The 11,792-nt window shown below is 50.2% G+C and overlaps 1 long non-coding RNA gene across 1 annotated transcript; it reads left to right on the forward strand.

Annotated features, from left to right (window-relative positions):
- Positions 1-10,132: 10,132 nt before the first annotated feature.
- Positions 10,133-11,463, forward strand: LOC117797090. The gene is made up of 3 exons (XR_004621959.1): positions 10,133-10,241; positions 10,732-10,940; positions 11,436-11,463. It is a non-coding gene; the product is annotated as an uncharacterized LOC117797090 (long non-coding RNA).
- The last annotated feature ends 329 nt before the right edge of the window (positions 11,464-11,792 follow it).

Consider the following 11,792-nt stretch of genomic DNA (forward strand, 5'->3'; position numbering starts at 1 on the left):
CCTAGCCATGCCCCCCAAGTCCGCTCCTTTGCTCCGCCTGCCGGAGGAAGCAGAGCTTCCCGGCTGCGGGGGGAGCGAGGGGGGCACGTCTTCCATTAGGGCTCCCGGGTGGATCAGACTTTAAATGGGAACAGTGGAATCAGAAACCGGGGCTCTGAGCTTGCAGCGCAGGCCGTGCGCTTGGGGCCTCTCAGAAGCAGTAGGAATAAGAGCAGGGACCGGGCTCTGAGCTTGCAGTGCTGACCGTGCGCTTGGGGCCTCTCAGAAGCACGGACTCATTGGCGGCAGCGAATCCGATCCGCACTCTTTCCTTCACTCCGAGAATTCCTCTTGCTCCCCAATGAAGTGCCAGAAACTACCGCCTTTGGTCCTCCTACCCTCTTCTCTGTCCTCCTGGAAGAGGGAAGGATCCAACTCCGGACAGCCTCGCTTTCATCTGCAAGCTTGGCCGCGGCCAAAAGGCAGTAGTCCTAATGTTAGGGTGAAGAAAGAACGGTGGGTGGGCTCAACTCTGGTGACTGTCCCCACTGAGCCCTAACCTAAATGGATGGAGGCAAAAAGTAACAAGGAGGACGACAGGATACAGGTAAAGACGCTCTAGGTGTGGCAGTTTGAAAACGTGGCTCCGGAGTCTTTGATATCCCTGTCAAGGGGCAGGGTCTCTGCTCTCTTCTCTGGAACTCGAGCCCTGCTACTGTTTAACCAGTTGAATACAGAGGACGCAGAAAGCTGCTATGCTGGTTTCCTAGCCCTGGCCCCAAGAAACTGGCAATATCCACCTCTTGGCTCGGGGAACCCAATGACCAGACTGTAGGGACGCCCAAGCACATCATGGAGAGGTCCACGGGGTCAGAAGCCAAGTACCCTGGTTCTCAGCACAGCCTGAGCTCTCAGCCAACAGCCAATTCCTGTCTCCGGCTGTGTGAGAAAGCCATCTTGCACGTGGATCCTCCAGCCCCCCAATCCCCAGATGCCCCAGCTGATGCCACAAGGAGCAGACATGAGCCTTCTACACCCTGATCCCTGTCCAAACTGCAGACCCCACTGGCTACCTCTGTGAAGCCTCGGATGGTTAGTTACACAGCAATGGGCAACCAGAGCGCCATGCGCCATGCCCGGGGGGAATGCCACCTACCCCTCAGCCCCGCCCAGGAAGTGGCCACTGGTCAGCCTCTTGCACACATGATGGTGTGGGGTCTGTGAGATAGGATCCAGACACTGGTCAGAGCTAACAGGCCACTGCTTGGCTTTCACACACCTCCCAACTCTCTCTCCCTCTATCCTTTACCTGTGTCCTTTGATCTTGGGAACCTACCCTATACTCACGATACTTGCCAACATCACTCTAACTTAGTAAAACACATGGGGATCAAGAACTCCAGTCACCTTGTTTTCCAGACTCAAGTCAAGGCCCGGTGCTGTCGTGAGGCTTTGGCAGTCCCCTGCACAGTGCTTTATGGAAAACGGATGCCACTGTGGGACCCAGATGGAGGTGAGATCAACAAGGGGTGGGCCCACGAGCAAACGCAAGAAAAGCCAGTCACAGGAGCCAAGAGAGGACCAAGTTCAAGGAGATCGGGATGATAGGTACCAAATATAACAGAAAAAAAAGATGAAATCATTTCGTGGATTTGGGATGATGGGCAAAGTCAGTTTTAGAGGAGCTGAAGGGACAGAAATTAAATCAGGGTAGATTTGAGTAAGGAAGAGGGGGTAAGTCGAGGCAGCACCCACAGGCAAGTCCATCCCCACGTTTGTTGAGAAGGGAAGGCAAGAGATGGGCAATAAGGGTGCCCGGGTGGCTCCGTCGGTTAGGTGTCTCCCTTCAGCTCTGGTCATGATCCCAGAGTCCTGGGATGGAGTCCCCGCTCAGTGGGGGAGCCTGCTTCTTCCTCTCCCCACCCCCGCTCGTGCTCTCTCTCCCTATTTCTCTCTCAAATAATAATAAATAATCTTTAAAAAGAGAGAGAGAGAGAGACGGGCAATAAGTCTAAAGGGAAAATGGAGGGCTAGTAGATACTTGTTTTTAATACTCTGGTTTTTAAGATGGAGATTGCTAAGCAAGGTTATTCAAGAGCGCAGGGGAGGGAAGGGCATGACCACTAAGGCCTGGGAGGTGGAAGGGGCTGGGACTGGCACTGGGGCTGCAGGGGAAGCCCATGAGTGGTGCCCCGCCCTCACGGGGAACTGGAGATGCCAGGACCACCCAGGAAGGAAGGGTGAGCACGATTTCACTCCCAGCGCGTTCTGTGCAGGCGGGGAGGGCGGGGGCACAGGGCGGACTCCGGCGACTTGCCTGGAAGCTGCGTGTGCGCGCTCTTCATGCAGGAAGGTCTGTTACAGATCAATTAAAAACAGTGTTTTCCAAAGAAAACCATCTTGGCTAAATACGCCCTTATTCCTTCTTTATATAAGAGGGACTGTCCACATTACAAGTGGCTTTGGGAGGGAAGCTGGCCCCACTGCCCTTCCCTCGAGTCCCCTCGCACATTGCCTCTGTGACCGACTTGCCCGAGTGGGACCCGAGCAGGGAGGCGGGACGCCGGGCCTCGGCCGCCATCCCGGCTCCTCAGCGCCACCCAGTGGCAGCGGGGGGAACCTCACGCGAGCGCAGAGGGGCTCCGGCGTAACCCCGCCCTTTGTCCTCGGAAGGTGCTTTTCCTGCCAAAGCGAACGGCGCGCGTTACAGCCGCTGGCGGGTCGGCCTGAGAAACAAAGCCCTGATTTTTTATAGCAACAGTGGAAACCAGACCCCACTTCCTTCCTCCGGGATTAGGGCTTTATTGATGCTGGTGGAATAGGTCATCTTGTTTCAGAGTTGACCGGCAGCCGTCCGTACTCCGAGAGCGAGGGAGGAGGAATATTTAAGCTCTCCTAGGGCTTTTATGAAAGGTTTTTCTGTTCGGGTTACCAAACAGATACAAAGGACACTCAGATGGGTGTTTCTTTCTTTTTCCTTCTTTCTCTTTCTTCCTTTTTTTTTTTTTTAAGATTTTATTTATTTATTTGACAGAGAGAGACAGCCAGCGAGAGAGGAACACAAGCAGGGGGAGTGGGGAGAGGAAGAAGCAGGCTCATCGTGGAGGAGCCTGATGTGGGGCTCGATCCCAGAACGCCGGGATCACGCCCTGAGCCGAAGGCAGACGCTTAACGACTGCGCTACGCAAGCGCGCTTCTTCCTTTCTTCCTTCCTTTCTTTCTTTCTTTTTCCTTCTTTCTTCTCTCCCTCTCTGTTTTAAATTTCTTAATAACCCCGAGCCTGAATTTCTCTTCCCCTCCTGGTCGAGAGCAACTGAGCTTGAGGGCGTGTGACCAGTGACAGGCCCCTGTGCCCACCTGTAGGGGAAAACCTCCCTGTTCCCCAAGCAACTTTGCCATCGGGCTGCGGCCACCAAAGGCATCACTGCAGCGGGTGCTCTGTGATGAATTCAGTTTCTCACAAGGAAATTGAGGACGAACCGCCTCAAAATAAAGGTTTAGCAATATTCAAAACAAAACCGCCACAGCAATTAGTATGCAAAGCAGGGTGGGGGCTGGGGGAGGCACCGGCCAGCCCTTCCAGGCGGGGGCGGGGCCCTGGGGGGCTCCAAGCAGGGCCCGGAGAGCTGTGAGTACCTGAGTTGCCCCTTGAAGGCTGCACGTCCTCTGCAACATGGCAGGACAGCAATGTCCCTCAGAAAATTATTGGGAGTTTTGAATGAGATGAAATATATTACATGGTTATGAATTTTATTCTAAAATATGCGTGTAAGAAATGCCACATGCCGGATTTTTCTAAATCCTATTCAATCAACTTGCCTGTGTGGTGAGAAACTCGATCTCGGTCATGTTTGGGGTCTCTTCCTCATCTCTAGGGTCACACAAGAATCACTGGCATATCTGTGGTGTCCAGAAAACTAGGTTTGGGCCTCTGACCTTAGTCCATCACGGTCACTGCCAACATTCATTCACGCTCAAACCAGTCTGGTCCCTAAGGACTGTCAGCGCCCCAGAGTGTAGGCTCTGGTNCTGGCCTGCTTAGGGGACTCCTCTGAAGGGTTCACAATATGCCACTTTGGCATAAGGATTATTGTCAGCTAAAGGCAATTGAGAATCAACCTGTGCAGGATGAGTTCTCTACCCTCGCCTTACCTGCCTAAAACAGGGCGTGAATTTCCCTGTGCGAAGGTGGCATAAATATCCCCCTCGCTTTTCCCAGGGGGAGGAGAGAACTCTTGCCACAGGAGGACGGCCAACATCGAAGATAGTCTGCGCAAGCAAACCTTATCTTCCAGGATTTTCTGTCACCCTCCCGCAAGTTAGCATCCCAGATCCCCTTCCTTATCTAGTCGCCTGTCTACAACTTATCTCCAGTGTTAAAATGGTATATAAGTTCCCAAGTCTAACCACGTCTTTGGGGTTTTTACTTTTCCTGTGAAGCCCCGTGCACATAACATTGAAAATATATTTTTTTAATTTCACACCTTTTCTCCTGTTAACACGCCTTTCATCTCTTTAATTCACAGGCCTCAGCCACAAAGTCTAAGAGGGTAGAGGAAAAACATTTTTTTCTCTCCCCTACCCCTCACAGCCAAGCCCTCTGAGTTCCTTCCTCTTCCCCGGGGGGCTGGGGGGCACACTTGGCACTGGGTAAAGGGTCAGTGCCAGTCCTTATTACTTGCGGAATCTATTCCAATCTCTATTCCATTGGCAGCCTTGAGAGAACTTCGCCACGCCTCTGGTCACGCTGGCACCTTCCACCTCTTCCCCTCCGAAGACCTCAAACTCTGTCCTATGCCCTCAAGAAATATCTCCCATGATCCCCGACATGAGGCAAGAGAGCCAAAGTGTTACAGGATTTCTTTTCCTTCGGTGCCCACGGTTCTTGGTCACGCTGCTTCAAAGAATGAAGAGATAGACCGGGCCGAGTGGCGGGCGGCAAAGCGAGGTTATTGAGCGATAGCAAAGTGATAGTACAAAGCTCTCGAGGAGGGGGGGACCTGAGAGGGTTGCCACTGGAATTTCTTTTTATTATTATTATTGTTATTTTTAAACATTTTTTATTTAAATTCAATTAACATCTAGTGTATTATTAGTTTCAGGGGTACAGTTCAGTGAGTCATCCGTGTTGCCTGTAACACCCAGTGCTCATTACATCACGTGCCCTCCTTAATGTCCGTCCCCCAGGTACCCCATCCCCCAGCCCCCTCCCCTCCAGCAACCCTCAGTTTGTTTTCTATGATTTAGAGTCCCCAAGTCTAGGGGTTTTTATGGGCTTGTTCTCGATCTGTTTTAATCTGATTAACCCTCTCTGCACCTATCATCCAATCAGGTTTTTGTCATCTATCCATCACGTGGGAAAGGGAGGAGGGCTCCTTCCAGGGCCCTGTATAATCCTTTTAAGGGTGGTTTCCTCTCAGGGTGGGGAAGGTGCCTGCCTTTCTTCTGACTATTCTTCATCAAAAACTTGGTGGCAACGGGGGAAAAAGCCAGGAGAACAGCAACAGGAAAAACACACATTAATGTCTCCATCATTCATCCTGTAAAAGGGTAGCGTGTGTTCAGTGAGTGGCGTGTCACGGATGCCAGAGGCTGGCTTTGGGGCCTAATTACCGCAGCCACTACTGTATTCATGCTTTGGGTGTGGCCCACTCACCGTTTCTTTGGTCTTCTCCACCCACTGGGCGCTGGCGCAGCTGGGGCTCTGCTCGGCCTCCCCCTGGGGCCTTGAAGGAAACCTCCGTCAGTTTCTCACCTATGACTAAGCAGGTTGGGGAGGGTGGGGGCAAAAGAGGTCACAGACATTCAGTGGATACATTCTGAAAACAACTCTGATCAGCCTGGGAGGTTTCTCTCCCACAATGACTGAGGGCACAGGTCCCCAGCCTGGCAGCAGGGCGGTGTGGACAGAACAGAACTGATCAGTTGCTTTTTTTTTTTTTTTAAGATTTTATTTATTTATTCGACAGAGAGAGAGACAGCCAGCGAGAGAAGGAACACAAGCAGGGGGAGTGGGAGAGGAAGAAGCAGGCTCATAGTGGAGGAGTCCGATGCGGGGCTTGATCCCAGAACGCCGGGATCACGCCCAGAGCCAAAGGCAGGGCTTAACCGCTGTGCCACCCAGGCGCCCTGATCAGTTGCTTTTGAAGAATGTGCCCAGCCCAAGAGGAGAGCGGGTGGCTGAGGAGACCAGCTGTCCGTAGAGGCTCACAGGAGACAATAGCCCAAGGAATGCGCTAAGGAAGGGTAAGGGCAGGTCAGCTGGTGGAGAGAAAGCATCTGCACTTCCGGGCAGAGGGGCTCTCCCCAAGGGAGCCAATCTAGCTGCAGTCAATTGCGCTCAATGGTAGAAATGCAAGCAGCACTATGTTTCCTCCTGGCTTTTTTCAAGGGTTTTGTGCATTTCCATTCTTCAGGAGAAAATTCTCTATGAGGGTCAGCATTCCCACTGAATCTTGAAAAAAGAAGAATGTGCTAAGTATGTTTGGTTAGTACTGAGAGACCACAAGATGACTAGGAAAGGACCCGGCATTGACAAGAGGCATCTAGAGATTTCGCAACGCTTCTCAGCCTCCATGAATCTGGCAAATATTAATTTAACCTGCTGGGTAAATTGGTAGTAAAATTCTCTTTGTATTAAGGAAGTGGTAAAGTTAATAGGCTGTAAGCCAGAATAGTGCTTGGGTGGTTTTATTGCAGAATGTGCTCTAATTGTGAAGGGCTGAGTTACTCTGACACCCCTCCCAACTACACAGCATTGTTGTTGACTCATCCGCACTCCCAGCACTGAGATGCAACTTGGCGCAAAGTAGTCGTTCAGTAAATATTATTGTAAAAAGCCTAAAACTTGGTCAACACAGCACAAGATAAAAATGAAGAGGCTACAGTTAATCTGACTAAAATTATCTAGACTCTGATGAATATTTTCTCAATGTCCACGAGTCTGGAATAGGTCTAGAGATTTCTTCCTTGGTGACCTAAACCAGAGATCTGGGAAAGCCTTCCCAAGATGGTTTAGAGTGGGAGATTTCCTGATCTCTTCGGTGATCCAGCTGATACTTGACCTCAGTGCCCAGGACCATAACAAATTCTGAATTTTGTACATTTGTTGTGAAAAAAAGCAAATTTTACCAGCAAGGATGTCAACCTCAGTCAAAGGTCTAGGAACGTCGGGATATCTTTCACAAATGCATACTGCCCAGCGCCTGAGTCTTAGGAATCCAAGGGACCTGCTCACCCAGTGCTCATGGTTTGAGGACGACGCCTACCACAGCCTCCCCCAGATAACCACCGCAAAAAGTGGTCCTTCCTCAGGTTTCCATCACTCCCTGCCATCATCAGGCAGGCCAAGAAACAGAAGTCCACAAGAGACTGACCCCTTTGCTGTTGGACCACGGGAGAGATCCTTGTTTTGTCACCATGCTGCGAATAAATGCTGATGCCTTCTGCACTGATCCCATTCACCATTTCGTTTCTGTGCTTCTGTCTTCATTCAGGTGCCTCTGACCACATCTTGCCTTGATCCCACTCTGACTTCATAAGATGGCCGCAGTTGTGTTGTTGGGCTCTCCTCATCATGCTCAAGGGAGCTCTACTACAGGGGCTCCCAAGATCACACGCTCACAGGGATGGAGACAAGGGTCTCGAGGACGTCAGGGGGCAAGGGTCATCGTGAGGGGCTGGGACAGGTGGAAGGTTCTGGAAAATCCAGGCCCCATCCACTACGTGACTCAACCCCTTTCTCGGCTGGGCTTCTTCTGTGGGGCTTCTCACCCTCCTGGTCCGGGAGTCTTCCCTCTGCAGTCTTCCCTCTGCGAGCCATTTATCTATGCTGTGATTTCTGTCTACTTTGAAACCTCAGCCTGCTTGTGGTCCATCATGACCTGCATGTTGTTGAACCCAATGGCCAATGCTCAGGCCCCAGTGTCCCTGGCCCACTGCCTGCATTAGATCCAGTTCTTTATCTATCTCTCTTCCTTGAAAAATATTCTTCCCTTGCCTTCCCGGTTACCACATTTTTCTATGCTTCTGGCTCCTTTCTCAGTTTCCTTTGCTGTTAGCATCTCTAAGCTTCAGAGAAAGTGGACTGTCAGAGAAGCAGGTCATTCTTCATTAAGATCCAGGGAAGGTGCCTACGGACAGCTTGCTGACATTGAATTTGTAGGTCTAATCACAAAACCGTGGGACCACCTGTCGAAAAGCAATTATATCTATGTCAGTTATTATTCTAGCCACATGATGATCGGGTTTTAAATCTTCATCTGGTCATTTAAAACCACGTCAGGATGGCATTTAATTCATAAACCCTGAGGTGAAATTTTGAAGGAAAAATCTTTATGTCATTTAGTTAAAATGTCCATATATTGAAATGAACATTGCCTATTAAGTGAAATGGCACTTCCTTTCTCATGTATTTTTCGTATTATAAATATATATGTTATATATATATACAATATATAAATATGTATTTTAAACATATGTATTATGTATAAATATATAAGCCTATAATATATATAAATATGTATTATATATAAACATATGTATTATATATAAATATATATCATATGGGGGTTCTTACGCTTTCCTCCATTCCTTCTCCTCGCCCCCGCAGCACATGATATCGGGTCCAGCCGGCAGGAGCAGGTGCACCTATAAAATAGGAAGAGGTTTCTATGACTTTCCAGGCCCATTCAAAACGGAGCCACGGACTGCAGCAGCCCGTCACCCTGCTGGTGATAAAACCTTTCAAATGAAACCCCTTCTGCAAAGAGAAAGAAAACGAGATTCACAGTCTAGTCTCCTTGCGTCTTACCGCCTCCTTCTTCTTCTTTCCGAAGACCAGATGCGCACATTACTTTAAAGCCACCGGAGAAAGCGCACTTCTCTTCCTCCGCGCATAGCTGCTGCCTTTGCCGCTGTCCCACTCGCTCCCCGCAGTCTGGCAAGTGAAACGATTCACAGGACTGTGGGGCCCGCTCTTCAGGCCCCCCACCCCCTGCTCCTCTACGCGCCAGAGCTTAGCGCTGAGAGAGACCGCTCGGGGAGTCGGCCTGGACTGCTCCCGGAGGTTTCTGCAAAATTCTGACAAGCGAGCTGTGAGGTCAGGGGAGGTTATCCTCGAAGCCAGCTCGGCAGGTGGAGACATGATCTGTCTCATACAGCAAACATCTGGAAGCAGAATCCTCCATCTGCCAATCCCAAGGACCAGCCCCAAGCAGTCTTTCTAATTGCTCCTTTTCTGTGCTGTTTTTGCACAAATGCACTGAGGCCCCTCAAGTGGGTATTCCTAATAGTCCACGGTTGCTTCAGCTCGTAGGAAAAGAAGGAAAGCTTTCCAGTTCATTTCTTGAAGTTAACATAACCTGGGTACCAGCCCCGGACAAATATCTCACCGCACACTCACACACATAAGATCAATCTCATTTCCACTACATGCATATTCTAAATAAAATATGAGCAAATGTGTGTTGAGCAAGAGTGAAAACTGGTGCAAAAGGGTCCCAAGCCAAAGCCCCATATGCACCCTGACTCTGCAGTGCACCCCACATGCCCTCTCAGGCTCGAGTTCTAGGGCAGGCGGCAGTGGGAAGATTCTTCTGTCCTTGACCTTGAGAGGGAATGGACACCTGCAGGGCTTTGGAGAGAAAAAGAGGGAAGGACAGAGAGCTGAGCTTCTGGGAAGCCTCCCCAAGGAGAAGGAAGGTCACAATGGTTCACCCTTTATCCAGAACAAAAGGAAGCACGGTGTTGCCGTGACTGGGGAAAGAGTTACCCTCGGACACTTGTGTTTGTATCTCTCATGCCTTTTCCCACTAGAAGACAGAATTTTGTGGTGTAAATTATATCAAGTTTATCCCCGGATAAAATACCTAGAGATGGCGCTCTTGGACCCCAGGGGCCAAGCCCCAAAGAGAAGGCCCCACTTCCTTTTGACCCTTCACTAGACTGGTATTTCTCCAAGTGTGCTAAACGTACCACCTGAAAGCCTAGTTTGAGATCAGAATCCAGAGCCCACATCCAGATTTCCTGAACCTCAATCTTTTGGAGTAGGGTCCAGGAATGGGCAGTAGGAGAAATGTTCTTGTTTGATTTTTTTTTTATGCATACCCAAGTTTGAAAACCACTGCATGAACTCATCTGTGACATCCCTTCTCAGCTCTGAAGCTCTTGACCTAGATTACATTCTTTGTTTCATCGCTGTCTGTTGACTGAACCTCCGGCTTCCGATCCAGAAGACAGAGAAAACTCCTATCTGCTGTGAGGTTTGTGTTTAACATTCTTTGAAGTCCTGAGATCAGAGGGGCTAGATAAACAGAGCGCTATGACTTATCCACGATTAACTTGCAAAAGGCCCCCTCAGCATTTTCTTCAACATCGCGCAGAAACGCACCAAGGTAGAAAGGACTTGGGAGCCACAGAGTGTCTCTCTCTCCCTCCATGTATATGGGCAGGTGAAAATGATCGGTTTCAAAGAACTTCAGATACCTTTTTCCCCCTCTTTGCAATATTCTAAATCAAATCTGCAGACTCTCACTCGATCAAGCCCGAGGTGGTTGGAGTCGTTCAAATCTCCAAAGGTCTCAGAGCCAGGATGTGAAGCCGGCTACTCGGTCAGCAGGAAAGCCAGCCCACTTCCCCAGGCCCAAGCAAGCTTCCCCAATGTGACCGTGACCGAGTGTTTGCTCTGTACGTAGCACTATGTCATTAATACTCAACAACCCCACGAGCTGGGCTTTATTGTTTTTATTTTAGAGGCAAGAATTCAGAGAGGTTGAGGAACTGGCGGAAGGTCGCACAGCTGGTGAGAGGCATTGCTGTCATTTCACAGAATGCTGCCTGGGCTGGGAGCCACACTAGGTCAGTCACCATGGAGGCGCCTGTGACACCGCTCTTCACCACGAGGAGGCCTGGCCTGCTTCTGCCTTGCCCTGAGGCTTAGGGAAGGTGCTCCCCAAACACTGGTGAGTAAATAACACCTCCTGGGAGTGACGGATTGCCCCTGAACTTGGGCAGGCTTCCCTCACACAGGCTGCCTGATCCGAGACGGTGTCCTGAAGTCATCTGCCCCGGACGTCCCACTGCCCTGCCTCATGATCTGATGGGATATTAGTTGTATTGGAAGCCCCCTCCCTTTCCCTACCAACTGCTGGCCTACTATGCGCTATGGAATGAATGTTTGTGTCACCCCAAAATTCATATGTGGAAACCTAATAGCTAATGGGATGGTATTTGGAGTTGGGGCCTTGGGGAGTGATTAGGTCAGGAGTCTGGAGCCCTCGTGAATGGGATTGGCGCCCTTATAAAAGAGACCCCAGAGGGGTGTCTGGCTGGCTCAGTCAGGAGAGCACACCACTCTTGATCTCAGAGTTGTAAGTTCGAGCCCCACGTTGGGTGTAGAGGTTACTTACAAATAAAATCTGTTTTTAAATTAACATATAATGTATTATTGGTTTCAGAGGTACAGGTCTGTGATTCATCAGTCTTATATCATACCCGGTGTTACAAATAAAATCTTCAAAGAGAGAGAGAGAGAGAGATCCCAGGGAGAGCCCTCACCCCTTCTACCAGGTGAGTCACAGCTGCAAGACAGCCATCATAAACCAGACGCCAAGTCTGAGTCTGCCAGGGCCTTGCTCGTGGACTGCCCAGCCTTCCGAACCCTGAGGAATCAATACTGCGTAAGCCCCCAGTCGGTGGTATTCTCGTTACAGCAGCCCAAACAGACTGAGTCACTTGGTGCCATTTGCCAGGCAGACAGCTCTAAATACTCTCTTTGCGCTCCGGCTGCCGGACTGACTTTCCTTGTGGCCCCG

Source organism: Ailuropoda melanoleuca, chromosome 18, assembly GCF_002007445.2.
Source record: "Ailuropoda melanoleuca isolate Jingjing chromosome 18, ASM200744v2, whole genome shotgun sequence".
Taxonomy (NCBI): Eukaryota; Metazoa; Chordata; class Mammalia; order Carnivora; family Ursidae; genus Ailuropoda; species Ailuropoda melanoleuca.